The sequence below is a fragment of the Rana temporaria genome, chromosome 3, assembly GCF_905171775.1.
Source record: "Rana temporaria chromosome 3, aRanTem1.1, whole genome shotgun sequence".
Taxonomy (NCBI): domain Eukaryota; kingdom Metazoa; phylum Chordata; class Amphibia; order Anura; family Ranidae; genus Rana; species Rana temporaria.
Genome location: NC_053491.1, coordinates 375,095,901 through 375,110,072, shown reverse-complemented (window position 1 = coordinate 375,110,072; position 14,172 = coordinate 375,095,901).

Here is a 14,172-nt window from a genome sequence, read left to right as displayed (position 1 = left end):
GTCCGTGGAATTTCCCAGTGTGCATTGCTCCAAAGTACGCTGCAAGGACGTCAATGGTTTCGACGTGAATGTAAATGACGTCCAGCCCCATTCACGGACGACTGACACAAACAACGTAAATTTTTCAAATTTCGTCACGGGAACGACGGCCATACTTAACATTGGTACGCCGCATATACGCCTCATATAGCAGGGGTAGCTTTATGCCGGGAAAAGCCTAATGTAAACGGCGTAACTGTACTGCGTCGGCCGGGCGTACGTTCGTGAATTCGCGTATCTAGCTGATTTAAATATTCTAGGCGTAAATCAGCGTACACGCCCCTAGCGGCCAGCGTAAATATGCTGTTAAGATCCGACGGCATAAGAGACTTACGCCGGTCGGATCTAATAGAAATCTATGCGTAACTATGAATCAGACGCATAGATACGACCGGCCAGACTCAGAGATACGCCGTCGTATCTCCTTTCTGAATCTGGCCCAGGGACAGTAGTGGGAGCCATTGGCTCCGGCTTCTGTCATTTAAATCCAGTGACAAGAGAACAGGAGTGGGGCCGAGCAGCAGTGTGTGTCAATAGACACACACACAGTGCAGCTTGGGATCAAGGCTATACATGTGCAAACATAAGAAGCAGTTTTCTATCTATGGTGGCACAAGAAGAAGAGGAGGAGCCCAGAGCACCAGTGGGGGGAACCCAGAAGAGGAGGATCAGGACTGCTCTGTACCATACCATTGCACAGAGCAGGTAAGATAATATGTTTGCATTTTTACCTTACCTTTTTACAAAGTCTTCAAGCTCATCACTTAACCTCCCTGGCAGTATGATTCTGTCTGGAATTACGTACCAAAAGCGGTACAATTTTTTTCATGGAAATTTGGTGCTATGTATTATAGGCCTGCAATTCTTAGTAATTACTTACTTAAACCTGACCAAAACAAGACTCTAGTAGACATTCCAGATGTGATAAATTTGAAACACAAACACATGAATTATAATTAATCAATAATATAAATTTTATTCAATAAAGCAATGAAAAATAAAGAAATTAGTCAAAGAAAGAAATTCAATACACATCCATAGTGTGAAAAGTTTGAAGCAAGGAACTAGACAAAGTCCGACATTGCAATCTGGGCAATAGTACCTTGATTCTTTTCGGACTTTTTTCCCATTTTCATCCCTCTTGGAGCAGCAAACGACGCACATCCTGGTAGGCGCTAACTTTCGTGCGGTTGGCGGTACAAATTCTACAAAATGACGACCTGTCAGGCGTTCTGGATTCCCAACGTCAACAGAGCGTCGTCCGTGTCTGTTAGCAGACACTGATGCCGTCGGGTGATTGATAAAGATCTGCTCAGCCACCTTCCATATAAAGTCAGAATGAACAAGAGGTATGTTCGTGTTTGCTTTATAAAGGATATTGGCGTTCCAAAGACATTGTTCAAGGAGATGCCTGAAAATCTTTTTGTAGTATTTCTTTTGTTGTTTTGGCATCGCCGGGTAAAATGTCATTGCCTGATCGGCTCGGTCGACACCTCCCATTGTGTGGTTATAGTCGATCACGACTTGTGGTTTCAGCACATCTTTTCCGTATTTTGTGTGGACCATGGCAGTGGAGGTGCTGTGCACGGTGCTCATGAGACACACTTCCTTTTTGTCTCGCCAGCGCATTGCCATCATTTTACCCTTTTGAAAGGCAATCATCTCTCCTTTTTTTATTAATTTCTTCTTGCCAAGCGTAGATGGCATGTCACGCCGGTTTGGCCTAACGGTACCATACCCATCCGTTTTATTGAGGAGCAAAACCTCATAAAGTTCCGGCGACGTATAAAAATTGTCCGTTGTCACACAGTATCCCTGGTTCAGTAATGGGTCCAGCAGTGAAAGGACAGACGATGTGGCCATCCCATAGCGGTTGTACCTGGGATTAAACTTTGTACCTTTCCCGGTGTAAATGACCACATTCCATATATACCCGGTGGATGATTCACAGAGCATATAAAATTTGATGCCAAAGCACGCTCTTTTGGACACAATAAATTGGATCCAACTCAGGCGTCCCTTGTAGGTTATCAGACTTTCGTCCACACTGACATCCCTTTCTGGCACATAGGTCCGCTGAAAGTTGGCGACAATCATCTGGCACACCTCCCAGATTTTTTTTAGCTTTGGCGCAGGATGCGTGGCCTCGTCAAATTCTTCGTTGTTGGCGAAGTGTAAGTTTTTCATAATTAGTGAAAAACGATACTCGGACATCACAGTGCCAAAAAATGGAGTGGCCAGCATCTTATTGGTGGTCCAGTACCATTTCTGGAGCGGTTTGCCCACCACCCCCTGAAGGATGATGAGTCCCAGAAAATTCCAGATGTCCTCCTCAGTGACCGGTTCCCATTTTCTGGATCTGGAAAATCTGCCACGCAGCGTATCAGATTGCTGATCGTGGTAGCGATTGGTCTCTGTCACAATTTTTAAAATTACCTCCTCAGATAGAAAGAGTTTCAGGTACGCCAGAGGGTTGTCGGCCTCCACATCAACCTTCATCCCAGGAGATCCAGTAAATCGGAACCTCGGGGGCGCTACCTGGTCCGCATCGCTGTCTATAGGGCACCAAGTGCGCACATCACTCAGGTCAGGTGCGGGATCATCGGCGGCGTCACTTTCTGGATCAGTGTCAGTGTCAGATCCAGATGACAAATCTCCCCACGATTCACTGTCGCTCTGATCTGCGATCAACTCCGTGTCGCTGCCGCTATCGCTGTCGCTCAGCTGATCCAAAAGCGCATTTGGAGGACAGCGCTTTTTTGATGCAATTTTTTATAGGGTTTTATATGGTTTTATTAGTCAAAAATGACAATGGCAAGGGGCAATGAAAGGGCACTGTGTCCGTTTTCAAAGTGATACAGTGTAATCCTCTCAGATTACATTGTATCACCACCTTTTTATGTGTTTGTGTTGGTGCAACTTTTGAATTTCCCTCCCAGTTCCGTTCCCATGCACCATTGCGGTGCATGGGAACGGAACCAGGAAGTCAGATGAGCAATGGACGGCGCTGTGGGGGTCTCGGCGGCGATCGCAGCAATGATAGATCATCGCTGGATCGCCTGGAGAAGGTAAGGAACACCGCTGCGCTCTCTGCACATCCACCCCGAGCGTGACTCGGGGATACCGATCGTAACATAAAAAACCAACCCCGAGTCACGCTCGGGTTTACCGCCAAGGGGGTAAATTTGTTGTTTCCTCTTTTTCTTCCAATACTCTCCAAGCAGCGGATGATACTGCATGGTGCAGATATGATGAGCTGGCCCATGAAACTTCTCCACATTCCTGTCTGGTGTGTTCTTTGGCCTTCATGATGCTTTTTGTTCACTAAGATTCTCTAACAAACCTCTGAGGGTTTCACAGAACAGTTGTATTTATACTGAGATTAAATTACACACAGGTGGACTATATTTACTAGTTAGGTGACTTCTGAAAGCAATTGGTCCCATTAGATTTTAATTAGGAGTATCAGAGTAAAGGGGGGCTGAATACAAATGCACACCACACTTTTTACATATTTATTTGTAAAAAATTGAAAACCATTTGTAATTTTCCTTCCACTTCACATTTATGTGCCACTTTGTGTTGGTCTATCACATAAAATCCCAATAAAATACATTTAAATTTTTGGTTGGAACATGACAAAATGTGTAGAATTTCAAGGGGTATGAATACTTTTTCAAGGCACTGTATGTCATTTCTTGAGGCCCTAAAATGCCAGGACAATATAAATATTCCCCAAATTACCTTTTTTCGGAAAGTAGACAGTCAATGTATATAGTAAGAGGCATGGTGGGTTTTTTGAAGTTGTACTTTTTGGAAAACAAAATAATTAAATAGACGTAAAACCTGTCACTAACTGACAGGCACACTGATTTGTGTTCATTTTTGTTGTTAATTTTCTTGATATACAGTATGTGCTCCTGTAAGCAAGGGTTTCATGGGCCAGCTCATCATATCTGCACCATGCAGTATCATCCTCTGCTTGGAGAGTATTGGAAGAAAAAGAGGAAACAACACATTAATGCAAACATATTATCTTACCTGCTCTGTGCAATGGTATGGTATAGAGCAGTCCTTATCCTCCTCTTCTGGGTTCCCCCACTGGTGCTCTGGGCTCCTCTTCTTCTTCTTGTGCCACCATAGATAGAAAGCTGCTTCCTATGTTCGCACAGGTATAGCCTTGATCCCAAGCCGCACTGTGTGTGTGTCTATTGACACACACTGCTGCTCGGCCCCACTCTTGTCACTGGATTTAAATGTAAAATCACAATAAAACACATTTATGTTTTTGGTTGTAACATGACAAAATTTGGAACATTTCAAGGGGTATGATCAGGACTGATCAATTTTCAAATATATGAGGGTTATTTAAAAAATGTCCACATTTTTTTTTTAACTCTGTTAACCCCCTTCATGACCAGGCCATTTTTTTAAATACGGCATTACTTTATATTATAAGAGAATTCACAGCATGAGCAAGCCGCCGGCAGCACGCACTCGCGCCCAATACCCAGAAGCGCAGGATCACGTATATACATGTGATCCTGTGCAGAGCGCCCGCTCTGTAGCTGTAAGTGTTGTAGTGGTTGTATACAGTATATTAAAGTGCAGATCATTTTTGAAGACCCCTTGTATATACCATAGTATGTAAACTCTATGGGGTAGGTTCACGTAGAATGGCTTATTTTTATGCGGGCGTAGCGTATCTCCGATGTGCTACGCCGCCGTAACTTAGTGAGGCAGGTTCTGTATTCACCAAGAACCTGCGCCCTAAGTTACGTAGGGCGCAGCTTAAATCTGCCGGCCTAAGCGCGCCTAATTCAAATTGTGAAGAGGTGGGCGTGTTTTATGTAAATAAAACATGACCCCACGTAAATGACGTTTTTAACTAACGGCGCATGCGCCGTCTGTGCAAGTAAGACAGTGCGCATGCTCCAAATTAACCCGCAAAAAGCCAATGCTTTCGACGTGAACGTAAATTACGCACAGTCCCATTCACGGACGACTTACGCAAACGACGTAAAAATTTCAAAATTCGACGCGGGAATGACGTCCATACTTAACATAGGATACGTCTCATATAGCAGGGGTAACTTTACGCCGGAAAAAGCCTAACGTAAACGTCGTAAAAAAATGCGCCGGGCCGACGTACGTTTCTAAATCGGCGTATCTACCTAATTTGCATATTCCTTGCGTAAATCGACGGAAGCGCCACCTAGCGGCCAGTGTAAATATGCAGCCTAAGATACGATGGCGTAAGAGACTTACGCCGGTCGGATTTTAGTCAAATCTATGCGTAACTGATTCTAAGAATCAGGCCCCGTACACACGACCGAATTCAGCCAGAAACTCGATCGGAGCCGTATTCTGCCGAGAAACCCGGTCGTGTGTACACTTTTCGCCGAGGAAGAACATGTTCTCTATTTCCTCGTTAGTCAATGAGAAAACTTGGCTCGCCGAGATCCTCGGCGGCTTCACAATGTACTCGACGAGCAAAACGATGTGTTTTGCCCGTCGAGTTCCTCGGACGTGTGTATGGGGCCTCAGGCGCATAGATACGATGCCGCACACTCAGAGATACAACGGCGTATCTTCTACCTGAATCTGGCCCTATAACTTTCACACAGACTAAATAATTTACACTGATTTGGGTTATTTTTGCCAAAGAAATGTAGCAGATTACATGCCAAAATGTATGAAGAAAGATTATTTGTTGGCAAAATTTTATAACAGAAATAAAAAAAAATGTTTTCCATTTTAAATTTTTAGTACTTTTTTGTTTATATATAAAAAAAAAACTCAATGGTGATTAAATATCACCAGAAGAAAGGGCTATTTGTGTGAAAACAATTATATAAATGTAATTTGTGTACAGTGTTCCATGACTGAGCAATTGTCAGTCAAAGTAGCACAGTGCTAAATAGCAACAAATGCCCTGGTCATGAAGGGGGTAAAATCTTCAGGAAAGGAAAAAATAGGAATTATTTCCACATCTACATGGTAAACATTAATGCATTCGATTTTTGGTACACATAACTCTAAACATAAATCATCTTGGTACAACATATAACAGAGAAGGAACATCTTTCAAAACCAGCACGCCTTTTTTACAAATCAAATATATATTTTTTCTTTATTTGTCATGGGAGCACCATCACTTCTTGGGAAAACACTGGATGCAACCTTATATATTACCCGATGATGATGAAGTGGGTTATATAGTTCCCATTTAGTGATGGATGCACTGGTTAGGACACATGCACCGCTGGGAATATACATACAATTTTGAAAGCCGCCTGGCAATTTTCTCCAGCACAAAACAAATGTGTATTTTTTAACTATTACCCATAAAACAGGTCGATCATTACAACCCCTAGACATTTACTCAGGATATAATATACTGATGCTTGCCGAAGGATAAAATAATGTCTACTCCTATTTAAAGTAACTGTGGCATTTATTGTAGGTGTCCTTTCATTTCTCCTATTGCATGTGATGTGACCATTTTCAGACATCTAATTAACATTTGATATTCAGGTTGTGCTTCAGAATGCCAGTCATAATTGTCATAATGTTGTTGCTGTTTTTTTTTTTTCTTGCTATAAAATCTCTGGATTGCAAGATATCCAGGCATTTTTACTCTCAAGGCTACCACACTCAAAACTGATGTTCCAGTTTAATGGTGGTGCCTACTCAAAAAGTGTCACTAAACCCAGTACCCTGCATTCACTATATCTGGTTTTCCACAGTACACAGAACATGGAAATGCATTTATTTTAGTAAATAAAAACTACTAAATACCTTTTCTCATCGGCAGTATATAGCAGTCTTGTGACTTCTATCAGTGTCTGGCCGAGGACTGGTTAACCACTTCCATACAGGGCACTTATACACCTTCCTGCCCAGACCAATTTTCAGCTTTCAGCGCTGTTGCACTTTGAATGACAAAGTGCTACACTGTACCCAAACTAAATTTGTATACTTTTGTTCCCACAAATAGAGCTTTCTTTTGGTGGTATTTGATCACCTCTGGGATTTTTATTTTCTGCAAAAAAATGATGGGGCTGCACTGACGGGCACTGAAAAGGCGGCACTGATGGGCACCGATGAGGTGGCACTGATGAGGTGGAATTGATGGGTACTGATGGGCACTAATATGCAGCACTGATGGGGCACTGATAGGCACTGATAGGCAGCACGGATGGGCACTGATAGGTGGCACGGATGGGCACTGATAGGCGGCATGGATGGGCACAGATAGGTGACACGGATGGGCACAGATATACGGCACAGATGGGCATGGATGGGCACTGATAGGTGGCACAGATGGGCACTGATAGGTAGTACGGATGGGCATGGATGGGCACTGATAGGTGGCATGGATGGGCATGGATGTACTGTATTATATTGTACTTATGGATGCCAATCAGTGCCAAACAACAATGCCTGCCAATCAGTGATGTCCATTGTGGGCACTGATTGGCATCCATTGTGGGCACTGATTGGCATCCATTGTGGGCACTGATTGGCATCCCTGGTGGTCTAGGGTGGCATACCTGGTGGAGGGCATCCCTGGTGGTCTGGTGGCATCCCTGGTGGTCTAGTGGCATCCCTGGTGGTCTAGTGTGGGACTCCTCGGGGGGGACTGTGCTGATAATCAATCAGCACAAACTCCCCCTGTCAGAGGAGCAGCCGATTGGCTCTCATCTACTCTCGTCTGACAGATGCGAGTGAGAAAAAGCTGATAACTGGCTCTTCTAGTTCACATGGTGATCAGCCGTGATTGGACACGGCTGATCACGTGGTAAAGAGTCTCCGTCAGAGAGTCTTTACCTAGATCGGTGCTGCGGGGTGTCAGACGGACACCCTGCAACAACGATCGCCACGATGCGCGCCCCCGGGGGCGTGCAGTGGCTCAATATCCTGAGGACGTCATATGACGTCCAGTCAGGATATTGAAACCACTTTGCCGACATCTTTTTGTTATAGGGCGGGCGGCAAATAGTTAAAGCATGTATCAGGGTGGCCTGCCAATTAGGGGTGCCCAGGCATCGCCCCTCCCTATCCTCGCCACCCCCTATGTGCATAACGAATAGATTCATGCATAGCCCCCTATTCATGTGTCAGACCCCTTTCGGGTCACCGGGCATATGAAATACAGCAGCCAGGTTTTTTTTTTTTAAGCACTGATTGCCATGGGCTCTAATAGGCTTCAAAATAGGGTGGACTTGGGACGCAGAGCATTGCGTCTGGAGCCCACTCAGGTGTGTTGCAAAAATTAATAGAAATTTGCTGTTGCAACACTGATCCTCCTCTCGGCCAATCGGGAAGCAGGTATGAAACCTGTTTCCCGATTGGCCAAAACCTTGGGTGATCCTATTGGACACCTAGCATTGGGAGGAGGAGAGAGGAGACACCGCGGAAGCTGCTCCAGCAGAGGACACCAAAGCAGTTTTCCCCGAGCCCGCCACGCTCTTTACCACCCACATCCAGGTTAAGGACAGCAGGTGGTGGTGGGGGAGTGTGTTAGTGCCACGGGGGCGTAGTCAGGGCCGGATTCCAGACAAGGCCAACAAGGCCAGGCCTCGGGGCGGCAGTGGGTGCAGGGGCGACACTGCGGCTGAGAGGAGAGGACACTTTTACTTTCATATCGGGAGTTCCCCCCTGTCATGCGGATGGTGAGAGGAGAAAAAACAGAGGGAAGAGGAGGTGAGATAGTTCTTGGCAGCAGCAACCCCCCCTCCCGGTTCTCAATTTAGTTTTTGGCAGCAGCACCCCCCAATGCTCAATATCATTTTTGGCAGCAACACCCCCCCCCCCCCCACTTCTCAATGTCCTGCCGAAAAAGTCCCCCGGCGGATAATGTCCCCCCTGTACTGCGCAGGCGGCATTGAAGGACCTGGCCTTGGGGCGGCAAAGGGAGTAAATCCGGGCCTGGGCGTAGTGCTGCTCCACCAGTGGCCTGGGGGGGGGGCTGTTTGCTGCCCCCCCCTAAAAAACAACACCAGCCGCCACTGGCCTGTATGAGGAGTTTTCATTCTCCTCTGACGGTCCTATGAGGCTGCAGGACTCCTGACCCTCTGGCTGGACCAGTGCTTCTCAACTCCAGTCCTCAATGTGCCTCAACAGGTCATGCAAAAATGCAGTAATCAATGTAAAAATTATACTGGTCACTAATTGGTATTTTACTGCATGTCACAGTCAACATGTTTCCTTGATTTGATATTGTATACTCTTTTAATGTCCAACTTCTGTCTGAATGTATCTGTAACTTGATTTATTGTCTGTTTGTTTGTTAAAATAAATCAACTTTATGTTAAAAAAAAATTTACTGTCAGGGAAGGGGTTAACACTAGGGGGTGATTAAGGGGTTACCTGTGTTCTCTGGGTGTGTTCTAACTGTAGGGGGGTAGGCTGCCAGGGACATGACAGAGATCACTGTTCCCGATGACTGGGAACAGTAGATCTGCCATGTCCCCTGTCAGAAGGGGGATTTGCCTTATTTACAAAGGCAGATCCCCGTTCTGCCTCTGTATTAGGCGATCGCGGGTCGCCAATGGACATCGAGTTCACTCGACCCACAACTGCGCCTGTGCGAGCTCACGTACAGCTACAGTGATTCGCGAGTGCCAACCTGACACCCGTTAAACAACAGTGGCTGGTCTGCAAATTCATTGATTGTACATATTTAGCTAGATTCAGGTAGGCAGGCATATCGTTGCGGCGGCGTAGTGTATCGTGTTTACACTACGCCGCCGTAAGTTAGCGAGGCAAGTACATGATTCACAAAGTACTTGCCTGCTAAGTTACGGCGGCGTAGCGTAAATCGGGTGGGCGTAATGGCGCCTAATTCAAATTTAGCTGAGGGGGCGTGTTTTATGGTAATGGGGGGTGACCTTACGTGATTGACGTATTTTACGAACGGCGCATGCGCCGTCCGTGTACATATCCCAGTGTGCATTGCGGAAAAGTACGCCGCACGGTCCTATTGGTTTCGACGTGGACGTAAATGACGTAAATCCCTATTCACGGACGACTTACGCAAACGACGTAAAATTTTCGAATTTCGACGCGGGAACGACGGCCATACTTAACATTACTATTCCAGCTATTTGATGGAATAACTTTAGGCCTGATAATGCGTTACGTAAACAGCGTATCTGTACTGTGTCGGCCGGGCGTACATTCGTGAATAGGCGTATCTAGTGATTTACATATTCTACGCCGACCGCAATGGAAGCGCCACCTAGCGGTCAGCCTAAAAATTACACTTTAGGATACGACGGTGTAATACACTTGCGCCGCTCGTATCTGAGCCTAATTTAAGCGTATCTGGTTTCCAGAATACGCTTAAATTAGCGCAGGCGCAAATTCAGACTTAGGCCGGCGTATCTACTGATACGCCGGCCTAAGTCTTTTTGAATCCACCTAATTGTTTTTTATGCACTTTATGTTATTTAGCATTTTATTGTTAGCAGGATTATTTAAAGTGTGTGTTTATCTAAGCACTAGCACATTTTTCTGGACAAGATTAGCGCTTCTGTTCATGTTTTTAAACCTGATTTAGATCTAAAGCCTCATACACACGCTCAGTTTTCTCGGCCGAGTAAACCGTGCATGTGTACGAGGCTTTGAGGTTTCTTGACAAGAAAACTGCCCAGAATCTTGACGAGAAAAATAGAGAACCTGCTTCTTTATTTTCTCGTTGTGATTCTCGGCAGTATTTCCCTGCCGAGAAACCAGAGCGTCTGCATACTTACCTGTCGCCGTGGAAACCCACGCATGCTCAAAATGACTTTGACGCATGCGCGGTAGCTTCCAAGGCATAGGTAGGGTGTAGCAAGATGGCGGCGATGGCTTTGAATGTGACGAGCGCATGCTCGTCGTAGTCGATGACATCACCGCCTTTGTGCCATTCTAAAGAACGGCGGTTCTTTTGAATGGAGTGGGTGTACACTTGGCCGGCAAGAGAATCTTGCCAAGAATATCGTCAGGACGAACAACGTTTTTTTCCTGACGAGATTCTGGGCCGTGTGTACAGGGCTTTAGGCCACTGCCTTCCTGATCTTGATAGAAGAATTACGGTAATCATTAGAAGATTAAATCCTGGTTGGGAGTTCCTAGTAAAAATGGCCATTGTGAGTCCAAGCGAAATGGCCATTTTTATTAGGTGCTTCCTAGTCCCACTCACATATCCAAGGCTTACAGCCTGGTACTAAACACAGCAGCTTCTAATCCCCAGCACCAAAAGCAGAAAGTCCTTGGTTCAGGAAATATCTGAAGTTTTTCTCAGAATCACATATGAGATACATTATAGCTGCCGACATCTAAAGTGAACGTTATTAAGCAACTATCTTTGAGAGGCTTGCAGCCGAAAATTACCGCTTTGAAAAATGTTTTCATGTTCTTGCAGGTAAATTAGAGCCAGCCTAATTAATGCCTCATCCTGAAAGTGCCCGTAAATGATCCTAATAATGATTTTCCATGGCATTCACCTTTCTCTCCCCATGAGATCTCCCATTCCGCATTCCGTCTGTTGATGAAGCTGTAAAACAGCGCACACAATGTCAGCTCCTGCTCTTCCTCTGACTCCTGATTACAGCTTATTGTACGGTTAATGATGCCATGTTAATTAAACTCGACAAAACAGGGGAAGACTTCTAGATGAGAGAAAGGACTGTTATCAATGGGAAAATGCAGTGTGCGTTCAGGTTCATTCTATGTGTATTTGACATCAGTTTGAGATTCTAAGATCATGCTCAGTTCATTCACAGTTCTCTTGACCTTCGTTTAATCTCCTTCTGACCTGCAGTTGAATTCCTTCTAAGTTGCATCAACTTGCTTCAAGATGCTTTTGCAACCCCTATGATTTATATGGGAGAACTTAGCAGTACTAATGTAAATGAAACACAGGTCCTAAACAGCGGCGGTGAGTCCATAGTGGGCGCAGGAGCACCGCCCCCTCTCTCCTCTGCGCTGTCACTCAAGTCTACAATTCATAGAGATTCATGTATTGCATGAATTTTTGTATTGGCGCCGGCGACGATGACGCCCACTATTCAGATGGCCAGCCCCCTGGTAAGTGTCGGCCATCTGAATAACAGCAGTTTGTTGGTTTTTGGAAGTGGCTCTAATCGGCTTCCAAATAGTTAACCAGGGGACGCACATTTTCCATGGTTAACACTGACACGCGTGTCAGCCAATCAGGTTCACCGGTCTGGTTACCGGTAACCTGATTGGCTGAAGCGACATCGAGGACGGGACTCGGGAGAAGACATCGAGGGAGCTTGGAGGGAGGATGGCTGAGCCGAGAAAGGTAAGTGCCGGGCGACGGGGGCAATCTGGCGGTTTTTGAGGGGGCACATTGGCGACAATTGATGTGCACAGTGGCGACAATTGATGGGCAGAGTGGTGACAATTGATAGGCACAGTGGCGATAATTGATGGAACAGCACATTGGCTGCGTTTGATGGCATGGCACATTGGCTGCGTTTGATGGCATGGCACAGTGGCTGCGTTTGATGGCATGGCACAGTCGCTGCGTTTGATGGCATGGCACAGTGGCTGTGTTTGATGGCACAGTGGTGACAATTGATGGCACAGTGGCGACAATTGATGGCACAGTGGTTACAATTGATGGCATGGCACAGTGGCCATAATTGATGGCATGGCACAGTGGCGACAATTGCTGGCACAGTGGTGACAATTGATGGGCACAGTGGCTGCGTTTGATGGCACAGTGGCGACAATTAATGGGCACAGTGGTGACAATTGATGGGCACAGTGGCTGCATTTGATGGGCACAGTGGATGTGTTTGATGGGCACAGTGGTGACAATTGATGAGCACAGTAGCTGCGTTTGATGGGCACAGTGAGGCTGCAATTGATGTTTTTTTCTTTTTTTTTTGTTTGTTTGCGCCCCCCAAAAAAATCTAAAGATCACCCAAAACAAATCAACCAAAAATATTTTAATTATTCGTTTATATTGGTGGATTGAACACTCCAGTGGATTATTTTCTTATTTGCAGACTTTGGCGACAAGATCTCGCTCAAGTCTCCAATTGTGCCCTTTATGCCATGGAGTCTCACTCCTCCTGCTACATTCTCACCTAAAACAGAAAAAGTGATATTTCTCATAAGGTGGACCTCAATTGAAATAGGGAAAGTTAGGGCGTCAGGTTTCCTTTATCAGCATTACATGGGTGTAATCAGTTGTTGCAAGATTCAACAGTGCCTCTGCATCCTTTTCCATTATGCTTTTGCACGGAGCAATCTTCCTTTCTGAAAATTACAATACAGAGAGTAACATTTAGGGCTGGATTTGACATTAGATGCATTTTCATTTCACAAAGAGACATAAATGGCTCTACAATTACTAATTTATATGGGTACACTGTTTTAAAATAAATAAAAAAAACTGCTATTCTATTTCTATTTATTTATTTTTTGTAAATAATTAAATTGCATATGACAGTTACACCTTAAAATAAATGGCACAGCAGCTGCTGATCAGTGTATTGTGACAGCAGAGGAGTCCATGCTAGGCATGTGCAAAAGGGAAAAAAAAAATGTTTTGTTTCGTTTTAATTCGTTATTTAATTAATTTCGTTAAGTTAGATTTGTTACATGTGTTAAATTCGTTTTCGTAATTCGTTCGTTTTCGACCGAATTTAGAAAAATTCGGTCGAATTCGAAAAAATTTCGACCGGATTCGATAATATTTCAATCGGATTCGAAAACAAATTCTATTCGAATCGAATACGAAAACAATTCGATTCGAAAACAAATTCGAATGAGAATTGAAAGCAAATTTGAATCAAAATCTAAAAAATATAAATCGATTTCTAAAAAAGAATACAATAAAATAGAATATAAAATAATAAAACAATAGAATGAAAATCAAAGGATAGTAAAGAACAGAATGGAATTTAATCAAATACAATAGAATATGACCTGGCTTCTTCTATCTATCTTCCATCTTCTGAAATTCGAAATTCATATAGAATGAACTCAAATTCGAATAGAAAAATATTAGAATAGAGCAGAATAAAATATATTTATATATATATATATATATATATATATATATATATATATATATATATATATATATATATATATATATATATATAT